A 19,326-nucleotide genomic window follows, 5' to 3' on the forward strand; every position below is an offset into this window, starting at 1 on the left:
ATTTATTTTGGTATGTGTTGGCAAAGTAGTGGTTTGTCCCCATGTGTTTTGCAAGTAGCTATCCCAACACTATTTGGTAAAATTTCCATTCTTTTTCACTGTGTCCCCCCTTTATTTACATACAAAATTTTCATAGATGAATGAGCCAGTTTAAGGATTTTCTATTTTTTTAAATCATTCCTCAGCCAATACTATGCACTTTAATGATTTAGCTTTATAATACCTTGTAATATCTAGTATGGTGTGGTGAGATCCTCACGACTGGTTTGTTTTGTTATGTTCAAAAAGAAATTGAGCTAGTCTCACCCATTTATCATTTAACATTTTTCAATATGTTATGAAAATTTTCAACCATTTAAAGAGGCACATAGAATAATAAAATGAACACCCACATGCTCACCATGCATCTAAAGGTTCTTCTGAATTTATTTATATCCTGAGTATGTGTGCAAATATATACACTTGTTTCTAACTTTTAATTAAAATCATTCTTTGAGGGCGCCTGGGTGGCTCAGTCAGTTAAGCGTCTGCTTTCAGCTCAGGTCATGATCCTAGGGTCCTGGGATCGAGCCCCATGTCAGGCTCCCTGCTCAGTGGGAAGCCTGCTTCTCCCTCTCCCCCTCTGCCCCTCCCCACTGCTCATGCACTCTCTCTCCCTCTCTCTCTTGCTCTTGCTCTCTCTCAAATAAATAAATAAAATCTTTTTATAAAATGTTTAAAATCATGCTTTGAATATTATGTTTCCATTTTTTGTTGATGTTCAATATTATGTTTGTGAAGTTTATGCAACTGATAGATATATATATCTAGCTCTTTCATTTTCATTGCTTCATAATATTCCAATGTATGAATGGAATATATCATTTAAATTATCTATCCATTGCCTTATAAATGAGGTTTCATGTGCTTTCTTTTGCTATGAACATTTTTGTCCATGTCTCTCTGTATAGATATGTAGGAATTTGTCTAGGAAGGATACATACTTATGAGTAGACTCACTGAGTTATGGGATGCATACCTCTTCAACTTTGTACTGGGTATTGTCCTGGTACTCTCCAGAGTGGCTGTATGGTTACTTTGCTACAATTAGTGTGCAAGAGTTTCCATTGCTCCACAGCCTTTCCAGAGTTTAGTGTTTTCAAGTTTTTAAATTTTCATCAATCTGATCGATTTCTTCTTCCACATGAACTTTAGAATTGTGTTGTCGAGTTCTAAAATACCTAGCTCAATGTGATTTTTAATAGAATTTATAATTCCTGTATTTATTTGGAAAAAGTAGTACCTCTATATGTAGTGGAAACTCTTCCCATCTCAGAATATGATTTTTCTTTCCAGTATTTTCTTTTGCCTCTTTCTAAAGTTTTGCACTTTTTCATAGTCGTGACCATTGCTTAAGTTAATTCATATGCATTGCATATTTTATTGCTATTGTGAATGAACTTTTTTCAAAAGTTGTTTGTTTAAAGTCAAAATTTATTTTATTCTTTTATTGACTTTGAATTTAAGTAGATTAGTGCCCCAAAAAGATGGAAAATATGTTAAGAACAAATAGCTGAGCACATCCATAGCATTATCTAAAATGTCAAATAAAAGGTCAGCACTGAAATTAAATTTCAGTACTATTATAAACACTGCTGGTCCCCTTCATCTGATCTGCCCCACTCTCCAGGAGCCCTACTTAAAAAAAAAAAAAAAAAAAAAGTCATTTTCAATGGTTCCTTCTCCTAGCAGGCTAATAACCTCGAAATGATCTAGAATTCATCACGTGAAGGAGTAAGCAGAGAGTAGGCAATTCCCATGGGACCCTCCTCCCTAGGGCACTTTGCACCATCTTGCAACATCTTACCAAGTTTCACTAGCAGTTGTAAGGACAGTGTTTAACCCTTAGCTATATGTTCAAAACTCAAGGACACAGGAAAAGGTAGGAGTACAGATGGGGTTGTCCTACCTCAGTGCTCCTCAATACCTCTGTGAGAATCCACTTCTTCATCAACAGGGGTTATCAAGCTCCTGCTCTGGACCAAGGGCTGGGCCCAATGCTGCTAGGTTAAGGGAGACAGTATGAAAAGAGCCTAAGGCATATTTCCTGTCCTCAAGGAGCTTACAGTTCAGCTACAAAGAGAATTCATGTGCAAAGAGAATTAGAGAACAGTTCAGTACTTCTAAAGAGTCTCTCATTTTTCACTACTACTCTCAGCAGTATTCAATGATAGAAATAGATGGATAGATAGATAAATAGATAATATAAAATATCTGGGGTATTTTAGTTTCTGCGTTACTCTGTGAATTGGAACAATGGAAAACACCACAATTGGATAGAGGACCTACTTTAATGCTGTTGTATCTCCTGAGTGACAGCCAGGTACGAAGGATGCCATTATTTCCCTGTGGGCTCTAAGTGTGTCCCACCTGCTATCACCACTCACTGGCCCTCCAGCTGTGGGTTGTTCTGGATTCCTCCCCAAAGATGTTGAGTCCCTAGCTCTGTTTAAGCAATCTCTGGTATGAAACAGTAAACTAACCTGCTTCTCAGAACTTTGAAAGGAGTAGAGAAAAAGTCCAGAACCTTGTGTACTTGGGATTAATTTTACCTCTGTTTGGAAAAAAAAAAGTTCCTCCCTCCAGCCCATTGCCTTAGAATGACACTTGGAGTAACATCTAGTGAGAGAGAGATTAGTCTATTCAATTGTCTTGCATTATGGTGTACATCATTAAAGACCTAAATACAAAAGATATATACACAGTCTTGAAGATTAAAAGTAAATTGCAAGCTATTTTTGTTCTTCAGAGGGAATTAATAGTATCACATTCCTTAATCTTTTGTAGAGGATTTACAAAGTAGTTTCATAAATATGATCTCTTTTAATTCCCACAACAACCCAGTCGGGTAGGTTGAACAGGTAATATTATTCCCATTAAATCCATGGATCTTAAGGCTAGAAGGGACTTGAAGATCTATCCTGCAGATAAGAAAACACGTTCAGAGCAGCCAAGTTGGCACAACTGGTAAAGATGGGACTAGAAAATCTCATTCCGACCACCAGACCTGTTGCTTTTCTGTAACATCATGATCCCACATCTATTTCAAGTAGGGAAAACTGAAAGGGATCATTTAGTCTGCAGATGATCACAAGGGAAGGAAGAACAAAGTGTTCAAGGGTTTCAAATAGTAGAATGTCTCTGTCTTATAAGCACATCAACTGAGACTGCCACATTCAAGGTTATGGACGTGTGAGGTGTAGAACCCCTTATACCTGGTATATGTGCCAGTGTGCTAGAGGAAGCAGCGGCAAAAAGCCCCACAGTCAGACTCTCCAACTCCAAGGGAACATCGGTTTCCAGTCAATGCATCCCACCTGGCTTTCTCAGGGAACGCCTAGGTCTGGAATTTCAGAATCTTTGAGAAGGAAGGTCGTCTCTAAAACTGACTGTGCTGCATAGGGCTCCAACTTTAGTCCAAAATCTTGAAATCTCATTAGAACAAATTCCACCTAGAAGGAAACCAACTTGTACAGTTTCTCCCCAGAATCCAAGCCATTGGATAGTTCCAAAGCAAGGACAAATTTCCAGCCCCTGCCTCCTCAGACCAACCCTTGGGTTAGCCCATAGATGTGCAGGCAAGACTAGATAAGGTGACAACCCAACTGGGAAGGGGGAGAGGGACCATTTATTTTTATAAGGAGACCCCTGTGTCTACCTTCATGTTGAACAGCTGACATGGGAGACGCAAGGTGAGAGAGGTTGCCCAAGGATTGTATCGCAACCTCCTTACCTCTTGTGAGGCAGTGTAATGTATGGCCGCCTAGCTAAGCTCTTTACTTGGCAAGCCACCAGGCATTTGGAACAGACAACTGGGTCACCATGCCCCTGTGACATCAACACTGTTCAGACACTGGAGCAAGTAAGACAGGAATTTGATCCAAAGATTGGTTTTGGACAACCACACTCAGACTGGAAGGCTGAGCCCCTGAAAAAGATCTGTCTCGCCAGCTGGCCAAAATAAATACGTGCAAAAAGAAAAGAAAAGGGGAGAAAAGCAGATTATGAAAAGTTTTTCCAGACGTGCAATTCTAAACCTTAAGTCCAGATATGCACTTTAGAAAAAAAAAATGCCCTAGTCTTTTAAACTATTACATCTCTGGGAACAACTTTATTTTACTTTAAATTTCCTTTGATTCAGAAAATTGACAGAGAGATCAAGGAACTTATATGCATTTATGAAGAGGTTTATTATTCAGAGCATTAAAGCACATTAATACAGACTGAAATGCATGTCAGTTGATTATGATTAATACAAAACATGCGTGAATACCTTCTATATCCTGGTAGTTAGCACTGACTTTTTGTTGTAAATTACTAAAATCCATGTTCACATTTTAAAATGTTTCTTTTTTGAGAGGTTAAATTCCCCCCCATGTTATTTATTTATTTCAACAAACACACATCAAATACCTACTCTTTGCTGTGTAATTCATTACTGAATTCAAGACTCCTCGGTTTTTATGCCGTGGCAAGAGACAGAAAATGAACTTTCCCATGGGGAAATAGCTTTGAGACCTGACTGTTCACAATGCTAATCACATAACTTAGAAAAAGTACATATTGAATTTGGAAAGGTTTTAATACTCCCATTAAGATGAGATGGGTATAGTTTTGTTTCTGCTCATAATGAATATTGTCATCCTCTTGTATTTTGAAATGGTAGCATGCATTGGTTGTTTTCAATCACACAGTCTCAAAGACAACCTCAGAGAAACAAAATTGTCATGAATAATATATTAATTATGTGCTAGAAGTTTAACAGCAACGATATTAACTAGTAAGTAGACCCTTAAAATCTTCAATGATAAAGAAATAATCATTGAAATACTATAATACTGTGGAAAATGGAAAAGATATTCCTATAATTAGCTGCTGTATTCCCCTGTTCCAGTACTCCGGGGCCTAGGAGAGCAGAATATTCATAGCCCGTATTAGCATCCATATCCTAAACAGCTTTTTAATTGTTCTTCTTTGGTTAAATTATGTCACAAAAACCTCCAAGAGAAATGGGAAAAAAAAAGAAAGAAAGAAAGAAAGAAAGAAAACCACAGGAATGAACAAGACATATAAAGTTCCCAAATTCCTTCCATAGCCTTGCTGATACCTTGCCCATTACCGAGCATGCTTTCAAAGCAGTCACTCTGACCTTTCTCATGAGTATCTTTTGAGAATCACAACTGTCATAAAAGAAAAGAGATCTTATTAACCAAGAAAGTTCATGTTCCACATAAGCCTCACACATTAAATATTGCATAATCCATTCACTAGGGAGCAGTAAAGATCAATATTCTAAGTACGATGATCTTAGATAAGCTTAAGTGAATGTTGTTTTTTATATTTGAATAATAATGACACACTTCAAACCCTAAATTATGAGTAAACATTTTAATACAAAGCACATAAACACTTTCCTTATCTTTGGCAATTTATTTAAAACTGTTAATTATGCCTTTGAGCCTGACCCATTTATACCCAAGTTATACTATAAATGAAAGTCAAAGAGACACCTTTATCTGGGTTCCACACAGCATAACTAATTTTCCATATCAAAGGATATTTACACTTCTTTGTGACAAATTGAGATTGATTGGCGAGGTGCTCAGGAATATCAATCTTTATGTAACCTGCCCGGGGTTACTGTTGAATACCAAATTTCTCTATGCAAATAAATAGCTAAAAATATCTTGTTTTGAAAATTCTCAAATCAAAGAAATGTGGATTATAGGGGATGAATAAAACAAAACCTTCAAAAATAAATCCACTCCTGTTGTATTGATGCTGGATCTATATGCTTCATATGTTTAATTATGTCTCAGTATCTGCTTACCCACATCAAGCATGTCTGGCTCTGTGGTAAAGCTCAGATTCATTACATTTCTTTAACAGCATCTAGCACAGTATGATGCCCATACAACAAGAACCTTTGATGATGGTTACAAACCCCCAGCGGAACCCCCAGTTACCACAAGAGTATCTTCCAAAAAAAAAAAGCACCTTTTAACAAACTTATAATCACCAATAACAACAGATTTTCACACTGACTTGTTACTATTCTTAGGTATTCTTTCAGTCAGAAGGAAACTCTTCTGAGTAATGCAGTATTTCTCTAACTTGAAGGCACAGACAGAGCACCTACAGATTTCTTTTTCTTTAAGATTTTATTTATTTGACAGAGAGAGAGAGAGAGAGCGCACAAGCAGGGGGAACGGTAGGCAGAGGGAGAAGGAGAAGCTGGCTCCCCACCAAGCAGAGAGCCTGATGCGGGACTTGATCCCAGGACCCTGAGATCATGACCTGGGCCGAAGGCAGACACTTAACCAACTGAGCCACCCAGATGCCCCCACCTACAGATTCTGATTCTCATTCTGATTCTCATTCTCATTCTCATTCTGGGGTGAGGCCCAAGATTCGGAGTTTTTAACCGCTCCCAGGTGAGGCCAGTGCTGCTGGTCCAGGAACCACACTGCGTGTAGCCAGAACAGAGAATTATTTCTAGGAAACCAGTAAAAAGCCTCCGTATCCTACTGGAGCATGTCTTGGATTTTCCTATAAAGATGCTCATCCCAAACACTACCTACCTGTTAAGCTAAGTTAAAGAACAACTTTCATTGCTGTGACAACAGATCATTCACGTCGAAAATATAAAGCATTGGGATGCCTGGGTGGCTCAGTTGGTTAAGTGTCTGTTTTTGGCTCAGGTAATGATCCTGGGGTCCTGAGATTGAGTCCCACATCAGGCTCCCTGCTCAGCCAGGAGCCTGCTTCTCCCTCTGCCTGCCGCTCCCCCTGTTTGTGCTCTCTTTCTCTGACAAATAAATAAATAAAATCGTAAAAAAAAAAAAAGAAGAAGAAAATATAAAGTACTAACAGTCTAGTCCTCATTTAAAGGAATTAAACATATCCTTCTCACACTGAACTACTCATCCATTAATCAAACATCAATAAAGTGCCACTGTCAGAAAAGGCAGAATAAAAAAGGGCACAAACCTTGTATTTAAGGAGTTTGCAGTATGGTAGGAAAGTTGAAACATCTTAACATCTTCCCCCAAACACAGTTAACTATACCCCCACATAGACAGGAATCAGTGTCCCCCAACAAGTGGAAAGCTGAGGGGGGGTTGAGGAGGGGCTGAGGAGAGAGAGAGCGCACAGTTGTGTGAATCAGGACTACCGGAAGGGGGTGGGAGTCACCCTCCGAAAGATGAGCTGAGCTGAACATGCAGAGAGTTGGAGAGTGAGGAATGGTCCCACACAAAGGCACAGAGAGAAATTTGGGTGTTTTTGTTAACATTTTTATTTCTACAACCAAAATATTTGACATTTTAGAGCATGTTTTATTAAAAATGTTTTTTCAGGACTTCAAAGATTAGACTAGAACTTTTTAAAGCTCTAGAGTTCACCAAGTGGGGTTTCTGAACCAGCAGCATTAGCAATATCCAAGAACTCCATAGACATGCAAGTTTTCGGTCCCCACATGGGACCTACTGAATCAGAAACTCTGGATCAGGGCCTGGAATTCTGATGAAACAAGCCTTCTACAATAAAGTTGGAAAACCACTGGGATTCAGTATAGATAGGAATCTCTCGGGAGCTTATTGAAATGCAGAGTCCTGAGCTCCACTCCAGAGATTCGGATTTAGTATAATTGAGGTAAGGCCTCTAATGTGCATTTTTAATAAGCATTCTAGCCTATTCTGACCCACGTGGACCACAGGCTCCACTTTGAGAAACAGAGAGTTATAGTCTCAGAACAGGGTATAAAGGAAAGAAAAAAGCTGTGAAGAGAGTCAACACACAGGGAGAAAAGAAAAACAAAGTAAGACAGCTCTGTGTTTATCAGTATGAAACCAGCCAGTGAGGAAAGGGTTTGATACTGAATGCTCTGGAAAAAAAAATTAGATCCAGAAAGCTGATACCTAAGTAGCTCACACATTTCATAAAGTTTGATGGACGGTTCTGCGAGGATTTTTTCAATAGCTATAAACAATTCTTCTTTTATAACAGAGGTCTCTGAGTAGGACTTCTCTTGACATTACAAGTGTAGAGAAATCACTTCAGTTCTTCCCTGCTTGATGCCCAAGATAAGCCATTGCTGTTTTTAAAAGACTGTCATTTATTGCTTGTGGGTCACAGGAGAGCTGAATGGCAGAAATTATTCTTAAAGCCTTGTCCTATTTAGAAAGCTGGGTCAGCATTAGCCATTTCTTCTTAGAGCGTCCTTTCGTTTTCTCATAAACTTTCAGGGATAAATATCAGAGAGACTTAGTATCTAGAAAATAAAGTTCTAGTGTAGTAGAAGCTGCAGCCTTATAGCATCTAACCTAGTGAGGTTAGATAGTAGGTGTTAAGGTTGAACTGTCCTCTCTAATCTTCCTCATTTTAAAACAAAATAAAACAAGATGAAATCAGAGAGGGAGACAAACCATGAGAGACTCTTAATCATAGGAAACAAACTGAGGGGTTGCTGGGGGAGGGGGCTGTAGGGAATGGAGAATCAGGTAACTGGGTGATGGACATTAAAGGGGGCACGTGATGTAATGAGCACTGAGTGTTATATAAGACTGATGAATCATTGAACACTACATCTGAAACTAATAATATATTATATGTTAATTAATTTAATTTAAATTTTAAAGGGGGGGGAGGGGCACCTGGGTGGCTCAGTCGGTTAAGCCGTTAAGCGTCTGCCTTCAGCTCCGGTCATGATTCTGCAGTCTCGGGATCAAGTCCCACATCAGGCTCCCTGCTCAGCAGGGAGTCTGCTTCTCCTTTTGCCCTTCACCCTGCTCATTCTCGTGCTCTCTCTCAAATAAGTAAATGAAATCTTCTAAAAAATAAAAAATGGGGGGAAGTCAATAAATAATAAATAAATAAATAAATAAATAAATAAATAAATAAATAAATAAAACAAAATTGTATTGCCACTCTGGGTCTTATTTTCCAAACAGAAGATAAAACATGGAATTCCTGAAGTCCTCACAGGTGTTGAGAGACAGTGTTTCCAGAGCACAGATCTCCCGGAGACCTGCAGACCCCTGCCAGGTAACTTCTCTGTATTAGTCGGAGCCTCAGGGTCTGTCATCCTGTAGGCAGCTTAGACTCCGGTAGAGAGCCAAGGCCCTGGAGTCAGATTGTTCAACCCCTTAAGTGATGTGTGACTTTAAGCAAATTACCTAATCTTTTTCCATTTCAGTTTTCTCCTCTATAGAATGGGCGTGTTAATCACAATAACTTCATGGAGTGCTTGTAATAATTAAAAAGAGATAATACATATACAGTATTTAGAAAAGGTCTTGACAGTTTGTAAACACTTAAATGTTATTATTACACATATTTTATATGGCATATAACAGATCTAAGGAGACATGAAGATAGCACTTAAAATATTAAAATACAGGTATCACTGAAATTTCTTTGAGAAGTGAATTATTCTAGTCAAAAATACTTTCGATCAGAATCAAACAAAACAAAACAAAACAAAAAAAACCTCAAAGAGAGGAGCTTAGCCTTTTTTATCTGGTTTTCTTGGTATCTTCATTCCGAAATATTCCTGAAACAGCATTTCTCAAATTTCTCAGGTTGCCTGGGTTTGTATTATGGCTCCTTCCTTAAATGTGAGACCTTGATAAACCACCTAATATCTCTGGACCCAAATTTCTCCATCTGTAAAATGGGCTAATGGGCACCTGCTGTGGAGGGATTCTCAGGAACAATGTTGCTGTGTTATGGTGGTGGCGGTGTTTGCTGTTGTCTCGTGGCCTCCAAGAACATAGAGTGAATGCTGACCTCTATGGGTCTGTGGCACATCCCCAATCAGCCATTCAAAGGGGAGAAATGTCTCCAAAGTCCTGTGTTTCACTGTTAAGATTCATGTGAATTTTTAAGGTTCTATTCCATGACATAGCTGTATCTTTTCATGTGAAAACGCTTAAATTGCTTTCCTGTTAAATTAATTTCTCTCTCTCTCCCTCCAGCACTCCCCAAGTAAAATTGGTATTCTTTGGCTACCCACTTATTTCCCCTGTGGTAAAAACATCCCAGGTTCAGAATCCTAGGAGAAAGTTCTATTCAAAACTCACATATTCACAATCAAGCTGCAATGAGAAGTCTAGTCTATTAAGCTATTTTCTGGATTGCCAAGGATTTTCGGTTCTCAAACATTCTTCCTCCGCCTTGACAACTCACCATCAAAGATCCAATATAGTAAACGTACAGCATAGGAATTGAAAGCAGGAGATGCAATACAAGAGAAGCCAGCGTCCCTCGGAGATGAGAATGTGCTGCAGAGCTATTACACAGCTCATACATTATTCAGGGTCAATTGCATCCAGAAAAATTGTGTTGAGTTGTCTCCCACATTTCAAAGGCACAGAGTTGTACCACAGAATTTGCAAATTTTCTGAATAGGGCTCCAAGACTTGAATAAAATCATTGTTCTGTTATTTTTAAGGAAAGGAGACCTCATCTCTAGATTTTGTGTAATAAATCACCTTAACTTAGACACAAAAATTCTTACCTTGGTCTTCAAATTCAAAAGAGAAATTTGTTCCTAGCTTATAAAGCAAACATACCAAAATGGCAGTCTCCCGGTCTAATAAATTCAGAATATTGTGATTTATAACAATATTATAATTTATATTTATTGTAATTCACGGTTTTAAAAAACTTACAACTGTGTAATGGTCATAATGCCATAAGTTCTGAAGTTAAATTCCCAATTACCTTTTCTTTCTTTAAACAGATGTCAAGCTAAGTTGATTCATAGACTTATGAAGGTCTCCTTTGGGAAGGTTAGAGAAAAAAAGAAATGTTTCATGCAATACAACTAGGGATTTATTCCTTAGACCTTAGAACCACATAAATAAAAATCATAATTTAAACTGTCAAATTATATATATAATATAAATATATGTGTGTGTATATATATATATATATATACATATGTATATAGTGGCAATAAATGGAATTGTCTAACCTAGTAACCAATTGAAGAAAGATTAAGGAGAACTTTTCTATCTGGAATGTAAACGATGCTTTTTCCAGTTAGTGATTTATTCCTTGTAAGTGATGGTTATAAAATTACGAGTATCGGGCGCCTGGGTGGCTCAGTTGGTTAAGCGACTGCCTTCGGCTCAGGTCGTGATCCTGGAGTCCCGGGATCAAGTCCCGCATCGGGCTCCCTGCTCGGCAGGGAGTCTGCTTCTCCCTCTGACCCTCCCCCCTCTCATGCTCTCTATCTCTCATTCTCTCTCTCTCTCTCTCAAATAAATAAATAAAATCTTTAAAAAAAATAAATAAAATAAAATAAAATTACGAGTATCATCAGCATAAACTTCTAGTCAGTTTAGATTCCTTTCTCTATTAAAATTTGTGTCATGAATGGACACAAATATGTTGAGGCAAAGTTTTCAGTGATTTTTTTTTTCTTTTCATCAGAGGCTTTGTAGATCTTTCTACTTGCAGAGAAGCATCTCAAGTAAAGCAAAATCACCATACGAGTACATTCAAACTAATGCTTTCTCCTTTTGCAAATAAATTAAAATTGTAGGGCTGGGAAGATAAAAGACTTCAACTGAATCATAGGTTTAAAAAGCAAATTTTATATTTTTCTTAGAAATTTAAGTGACTATGATCACTACACTATATATTTTAGAAAATGATTTTTTTTTAAGGCTAAGTTTTTTCGAAGAGATGGTCATGGTTCAAACATGGACCGAGACGCTTTGTGGGCGGGGCCTGCCTGACGCACGGGGACCTCTAAAGGGGACGTGCCTGACACCGCCAGATTTAACTCAGAGTCGTCTGTGGGCACCCAGGGAAAAAGAGCAATGTGCATCTTTCCTAGTCTTAACTGTTGCCTCAAATAAGCTATTTAACCTAGGGGGGAGGGGACATAACTTTATATTTTTCCTACTATAAAATCTAGACATGCTCAACGATTAAAAAATAAATCCAAGAATGCAGAAGCCTGGAAAGTGCAAAATCAAGGTTCTCTTAAACCTCCCACATATCCTCTACCAACAAACCCTACACCAGCAATCTGCTCTCCACAGGTACTCACTGTTAAAGGCTGGTGTAAAAAATAATTTACAACTTTCATGAAAATGCAACAGATATATTTTGTATATGTACAAGTTTACAATAAAATGGAATTATACTATAAATGTTCTATATGTCCACATGGGAAGCCAAATTATCAGTAGAAGGTTTCTTTGCTAGAATAGAGTCTGCAAAGAAGCAGTTAAATTGCCTCAGTGGTTTAGTGGATTAAAGCTATAACAGTGGTATGCTTCATTTACTTTATGGCACTTTACCAACTAATAAGAAGGTCAAGGGATGCCCGAGTGGCTCAGTCAGTTAAGGGTCTGCCTTCGGCTCAGGTCATGATCCCAGGGTTGGGCTCCCTGCTCAGCGGAGAGTCTGCTTCTCCCTTTCTTTCTCCCTCTGCCTCTCCCCCTGCTCATGCTCACGTACTCTCTCTCAAATAAATAAATAAAATCTTCAGGAAAAAAAAAAGGTCAAAAGATCAGAACATTCCTGTCCACTCTCTAGAGCACCCGTTTGGCAGACAGAGCTAAGAGCACACATGTAAATGTTTGCAGTGGGACCATTCCCTCCCTCTATGTTAGGTTCAGTGCACACCATGCCCCCTTGATTAGCACAAACTTTCTCACAGAAGAATCATAATTAAAAATTTGTTATAGTCTCTTATTCATTATCCTTGATTGGGTTATAACTTGATTATGTCATAGCATCACCCAATTATAAAAATTACAATGATCAGCCTGGGATGTTGACACATTATGATTTCAGACATTTCGCCCTCATCACCTTGACAGAGTTGTTTTTCACCTGTTATTTTTACAGAAGGTTGATCTCAGTGATTACATCTGGAGATTTTCTAACATCATCTTCTAAAGTTATTCATCTTTTCTTGTGATTTTGAGGGTGCTGTGCATGTGTGTGTGAGTTAGGCACTGTAAAAGCTGTGGAGGCTGAAGACCTTTCTGCTCACAGGAAGTGTTAAGTAAGAAGAGCATTGATGTCATTGCTTTGACCTTTGAAGAGTCTGGGCTTGCCTAGACTCTCATGGGATGCTCTTGCTTTATCATAGAAATGAATAATCAAATGTAGCCATAGAGTGTTGGGTCATAATGTCCCACAGGACACAATGTTCAGGCCTGGATTTTATTTAAGTAAGCTCATCAAATATTTATGAAGCACCTGCTGTGTGCCAGGAACTGTGGTAAGCATTGGTGATAGAGCAGTGAACAAGGGAGACCTAATCCTTGCCTGTGTAGAGTTTCTTACTAGTGGGGAAGACAGCCATTAAAAAAGGATGGACAGATATGAGGCATGTTCCAAAGAGTAGGAGGCAGTGCTGTGGAAGGGTAGAGCAAAAGGGTCTAAGCCACCCCCCGGGGAGGGGGAAAAAAGTCTCTTCCTGAGAATAAATTAGCCAGGCAAAAGTGGGTGAGGAGATGAAGAGATGTTGGACATTGGGAGCTTGGCATGGATGGTCATAAAATGCCTGTTATTTTTGGAGACCAATGATTCTAAGACATTGACTAACATATTTTATGCCATTAGAGAATCTCTCGGAGTAAGACCTTGTTATTACAAAATGCTCAGAATATAGACTGAGCCTCTCAAAGCACATGATTATTGCTTCTGGTTCTGCTTGGCCTGTCTGGGCACCAATCAACTTCTGCTTCTGGTTCTTTCTCTTTCCCTCCCCTATCTCAACAGGCACTATTTGTTTACCCTCCCTCACTCTGATCACTCTTCCAGATGCACTCATCAACCACCAGTACTGTGGATTACAGCATGTCCCACATTGTAATACAAGTTAACACTGGCATAAAGGGAGATTCTTTTAGGTAGAACAAGGACAAACTTTTCATTAGTTACACATTTATTTCTACAAATTCCTTCTTGTTAAGTAAATTCGATTAATACTAGCAAGTCTATTTAAAGAAATATATAGAGTAAATAAAAATGAAACAAAGTTTGGGTAACATCATTATACTAGAGGTACTCTAAGCTATTCTTTAACCTTTCTGTACCTCATATTTTTCTTCTATAAATGGGAATAACAAGACTGCCTCAGTGACAATGGTGAAACAAAAATGTCCTTAAGCCATACCTGAGTTTCTGGTACATAATAGGTTTTTAACAAATGATGATTGCCTTTTTCTAACCTTTCTTACTACCTACATATTGAACTCTCTACTGTCATTCCTACCTGGCTTTAATATTAAAGATCAAATGTAAGATATTGTCCATTGACTATATTTCAAATTAAAAGTTCAAGATAACCTCACTACTATCATGCATTTATCAAGGGCTAATTTAGATACACAGATACATAGACACGTTGGCATAGATATAAACACATCCATATATATGCCAGTACAAAAGAAATGTTAAAGACTGAAAATCTTTTTTTGCACTAACGATCATTAGGCGGAAAGCTTTGATGTAGGTATGATAAAGATTAATAGACTATGAGTTAATCTTGTTTTACTTCTCTCTAGTGAAAAGAACCAGGAGGAGAAGTGGCTTTTTTTTTTTTTTTTTTTTTGAGAGGGGATAGAGAGAGGCAGAGAGAGAGAATCTCAAGCAGGCTCCAGGCCCAGCGCGAAGCCTGACACGGGGCTAGATCTCAAGATCCTAAGATCATGACCTTAGCCAAAATCAAGAGTCAGGTGCTTAAACAACTGAGCCACCAAGCCACCCCAAGGAGCTGTGGCTTTTAAAGTAGAATAGAGATTGACTCTCAGCTCCACCATTTACAGCTATGTGATCTTGATCATAAAATCTGATCTTTTGGAGCCTCAGTTTCCTCATCTAATGAAACCTACTACCTTGCAAGACTGTTGAGTTGATAGAGACGGGGTATACACTTTGCTTAAAGTAAATGCTAAAAATCATGATTATTACAGTTATTATTTTCAACTTTGACCCACAGCCAAACTATATAAATACCTCATTGCAGAAAAGATGCTATTACTCTGACTCCATTCATGAGAAAAGAAAAGCTCTACATTCATTTCTTTTAAATCTTCAAAACTGTATCAGAGTTTGGCTATACGTTACGTTACAGAAGCCATTCTCGTAATTTTAAACTGAAAGAGATTTCATACAAAGAAAGTGGTGCTCATGTTATTGTTAGAAGGCCTAATGAAGCAGGTTCTAGACTGAGCCATCAAAAGAGCAAAACAAAATTGGCCAAGCCTGGGGAGTCTGCTCTGCCATAAAGAGAAAGGTAGAAAATCAAGAAATGGGCACAGCAGCTATTGGCTCCAGGAAAATGTACAATTCACCCAGGATCAGAAAACCAGAGCCATCAGGGTTGGCTGCAGAATAACGTTGCTAGATAAGACACAGGATGCCCGTTTAAATTTGAATTTCAGATCAACAACAAAAAATTTTAGTGTGTGTCCTATACAATAATCAGGACATACTTAGACGAAAAAATTGTTGTTGATCTGAAATTCAAGTTTAACTGGGTGTCATGTGTTTAAGCAGGAGTCCTGAATTACCCCTTCTTTATTTGAAATTAAAATTCAACCAGGTGTCCTATGTGTTTATTTGCTAAATCTCGAGTTCTGCTCTAGAGCCACCCATAGCCTACTGTTTTAATATCAGCAGAAGGGTGTCTTGCATGATGCTGCTTCAAATCAGTCTCATGAGATTACGTCAGATTGGCAGAAACTAAATCACATCAGCAACTCTGGCTGCAAGGACATTTGGGAGACATAACTCTTAGCTTTTCAGTCTCTGTATTATGGCAGGCATGCGAGAAATGCAAAGGAACATATGACAAGCAAACAATTCACCACAATAGCTACACAGTAATATTGATTCATTGCATTTGTAATTTCTTTTATTTTAACAGATATATCTTGAGCATCTCTTCTTTTTTAGTCAGTATAACTATTAGGGATACAGCACTAAACAATAAATAAATAAATAAATAAAGTCCCTGTCCTCATAGAGCTTAGATTCTAGTGGAGGAAAAAAAAAAAACACACGAAATTACAGAAAATAAAATTGAGAGTAAAAGCCACTTGTAATCCTACTACTCTTCTTCTAGCTTGATGTAACAAAGAAAGGAAAAAAAAACTCCTTATTCTTTTCTCCAATTTTACTTCCCAAGGATTATCATCAGTAAAAGTTGTGTGTGTAGGCTTGCACATGTATTATAAATAAGTTAAATGTGATCACTAAGTCCTATGATGGTGGGAAGGATATGCCTCAGTTCACCTGCTGAAGAGGTCAACATTACTCAAACTAGTAAGAAAAAGACAAAATCCAGATATCTCCTTCCTCTTCCCTTGAGGTCCTCTGTGCCTGATTTAGCTCCCATAGCTTTCTGGAAGTCACTTTCTTCCTTGGTCTTCATCCTCTCTCCATCCTGCCTCTATCCTGCTGTGTCTCCTTTACTCGCCTCGGATCTTCTCGGGAAAGACAGACTCACTTGGAGTCCGAGTGGAGCACATACAGCACCAGGGCGAACCTCTCTGCAGAGACTGGATCAATTTTCATATGTCCAGTTTTCATCTGGTGACGATAAAATGTCCCCAGTCCATTATTGTGAGGATGGAGGGAGATGAAGGGGATAGAAACCTTTCTGTCACTGTCCCCACCCCACCTCCACCTTACACCCCACTCATAGTTAAGTCTTAACTCCTCATTCTGGCTCCTTTGTCTAGCGCTAAGGATTTTTCATGTCTGACTCTGATTACATAAGCATGGTTTCCTGCCACCATTTCCTCACAAAGACTGCTCCAACCACTCACCAAACATGCTTTATTTTCCCATTTCTATCTCTGTCCTGACATCCAGTCTGTATGGAGGGCCTTTCAATCCAACACCTCTGCCCATGGGCACTGACCCCTGGTCAGGATCCAGCTTCAGTGCCTCTTCCTCGGTGATGCTGCCTTAGATTCATTCCTACAGAAGCTGACCCCAAGACCAGGATTTGAGGACCAGAGGTTTATTTGGGAGGAGGTGTCAGCAAGCTGGTGTTGGGGAGGAGAGAGGGAGGCAAGAAAGAGGAAAACCAACAAAGGGTATGTACTGAGGAGGTTGTATGGTGGGCAATGGAATGGGGTGGGGTGGGGAGGCTCATGCTGATTGGAGAAGTCAGGGAGAAGTATCCCCCCTAAGTCAAGAAAGCTGAAGTGTTTATTCCCCACCTTCCATCCATGGTTGCTGAAGGTGGCTCCTAGTGACGTGAACACCCCTGTCGTTCTGACCTGGCTTATGTGTGGACTGAGGAAATGCCTCAGGTGGAAAGGGCAGGTGTGTGCAGGAGGATACTGCCAGTGTGCACAGAAGCTGGGTGCCAAGGGGATCTGGACAGGGGGGACATGTAGCATTTTGACAAGTTAGAGATGATTTGCACCATTATACTATTATGGCCTTTGGTTTGCATCAGTCCTGCCTCATCTTATAAGTATTTGTGTGTGATCAGAAAAAAAATATTAAATTACTCATTGTCTTAGCCTGGGTTAGACCAGAAAGCAGAGCCAGAGGCAAATGCTTCTGTGCTATGACTTTATCAAGACATGCAAACCGGGGAACATAGGAGCAGTGACAAGAGGGAGTGAGGCAGGGAAGGCAGAAGCGGAGACACAAGGTATGTTTTGAAGCTGGCTGCCAGGAGCATCCTCCGGGAGGCTGTATACAGAGTGTCTCAGGACACCCCACCAAGAGAAGGGAGGGAGAAGAATCTCCCTACTAGTTCCTTTCTCCCATCATCAGAGGTTCATTTGACAGGGATTTAGGCCCCTGCACATCCACGGTACAGTTGGGCGAGCACTGGCAGAATCCCGCAGCAATCCAACACCTTAGCACCAACACAGATGCCCTGGGGCAGGGGCCATGGGAAGCCTGAGGCAAGGGCTTGTCTGTGGGTGCATGAGCTCCGTCTAAATCTCACCTGTGGCCTGGGCTGGGACAAAATTATCTGGAGACAGGTGAAGGCAAGTGATCCAAAGTGGCTTATTAAATGTGTCCGACTCACCAACCAAAACAACTCGCTATGGGTGACCCAGTCCTCAGGGTGGACCCCACATATGCCTAGAAAATTATCCTGAAATAGTGTGACGCATCTCCACGGTGGCTTACAAATGAAAATCAACCTTCTATTGTGAAAATCTGGTACATCAAACTTAAAAAAAGGAAACTGAGTAGATAGAGATATTCTTTCCAAAATGTCTCATCTCTGTGAAAACAAGTCTCTGAGGAGCTAGAGATATACCGGAAGAATGAAATGAAGAGGAAAATAAGTGAGTGAAGCAAATGTGAATGAAATCTTATTCCTATCAGTAAGATAAAGAAAAGGGGTTCTCTGGTTCACTCAAGGATCCTTTATAGACATTCTATACAGAATTTTTAGCTGTCTTGGGGCATCTGGGTGGCTCAGTCGTTAAGCGTCTGCCTTTAGCTCAGGTCATGATCCCAGAGTCCTGGGATCGAGCCCCGCATCAGGTTCCCTGCTCAGCGGGAAGCTTGCTTCTCCCTCTCCCACTCTCCCTGCTTGTATGGCCTCTCTCGCTGTCTCTCTCTCTCTGTCAAATCAATCAATCAATCAATCTTGAAGGAAAAATTTTTAGCTGTCTTTAATTTTTACTCATTAACTTCTTTGAAGCACTGATTATAAGTGTATACAAAATTTTTATATATATTTACAAAATTTCCATCAAAGAGTCAAAAAAACTATATCAAGGAAACGGAAAGGTCAAAATTTTTATAGGTGCTGTGCTGGAAGGGAGGAAACATGTAAAAGAGAAACATGTTTATCTGGTGGAATAATATAAGTACCAGGAAGAATACGGGCCTGTGTAGACATTGTTTACAGGAAGAGAGAAGAAACGTACTTAATTTCTTTATAGCCATCAACTCTGTATTTATTTTTTTAAACCTGGATACTGTTGAATACATTATGAGTACGTATTGATGAAAAGGTCAATGACACTTTTTCTATAATCATGAAGATTATATTATTTCAAAAGGAATTAATTTACCTTAAAGAAAATATTTTAAATGCTAATATTCCTTTAAAAACATCCCCATTTAAATGCTGCACCCTATGAAGAAATTGTTATTAGCTTTCTCAAATATGCAGAAAGTGATCTAGATGCTTTGTAATTAATATATAATATAAATATATTGTTAAAATGAATTAAAGGGTTATATAGATAACAAAACATAATGAATGCAATAATGAAGGAGATAGTGCAACCTTTTAAACAACAAATAAGTTTCAATTTC

The sequence above is a fragment of the Eumetopias jubatus genome, unplaced genomic scaffold, assembly GCF_037043125.1.
Source record: "Eumetopias jubatus isolate StellerSeaLion01/CBP00866 unplaced genomic scaffold, mEumJub1_p1.0 scaffold_7, whole genome shotgun sequence".
NCBI classification, from domain to species: Eukaryota; Metazoa; Chordata; class Mammalia; order Carnivora; family Otariidae; genus Eumetopias; species Eumetopias jubatus.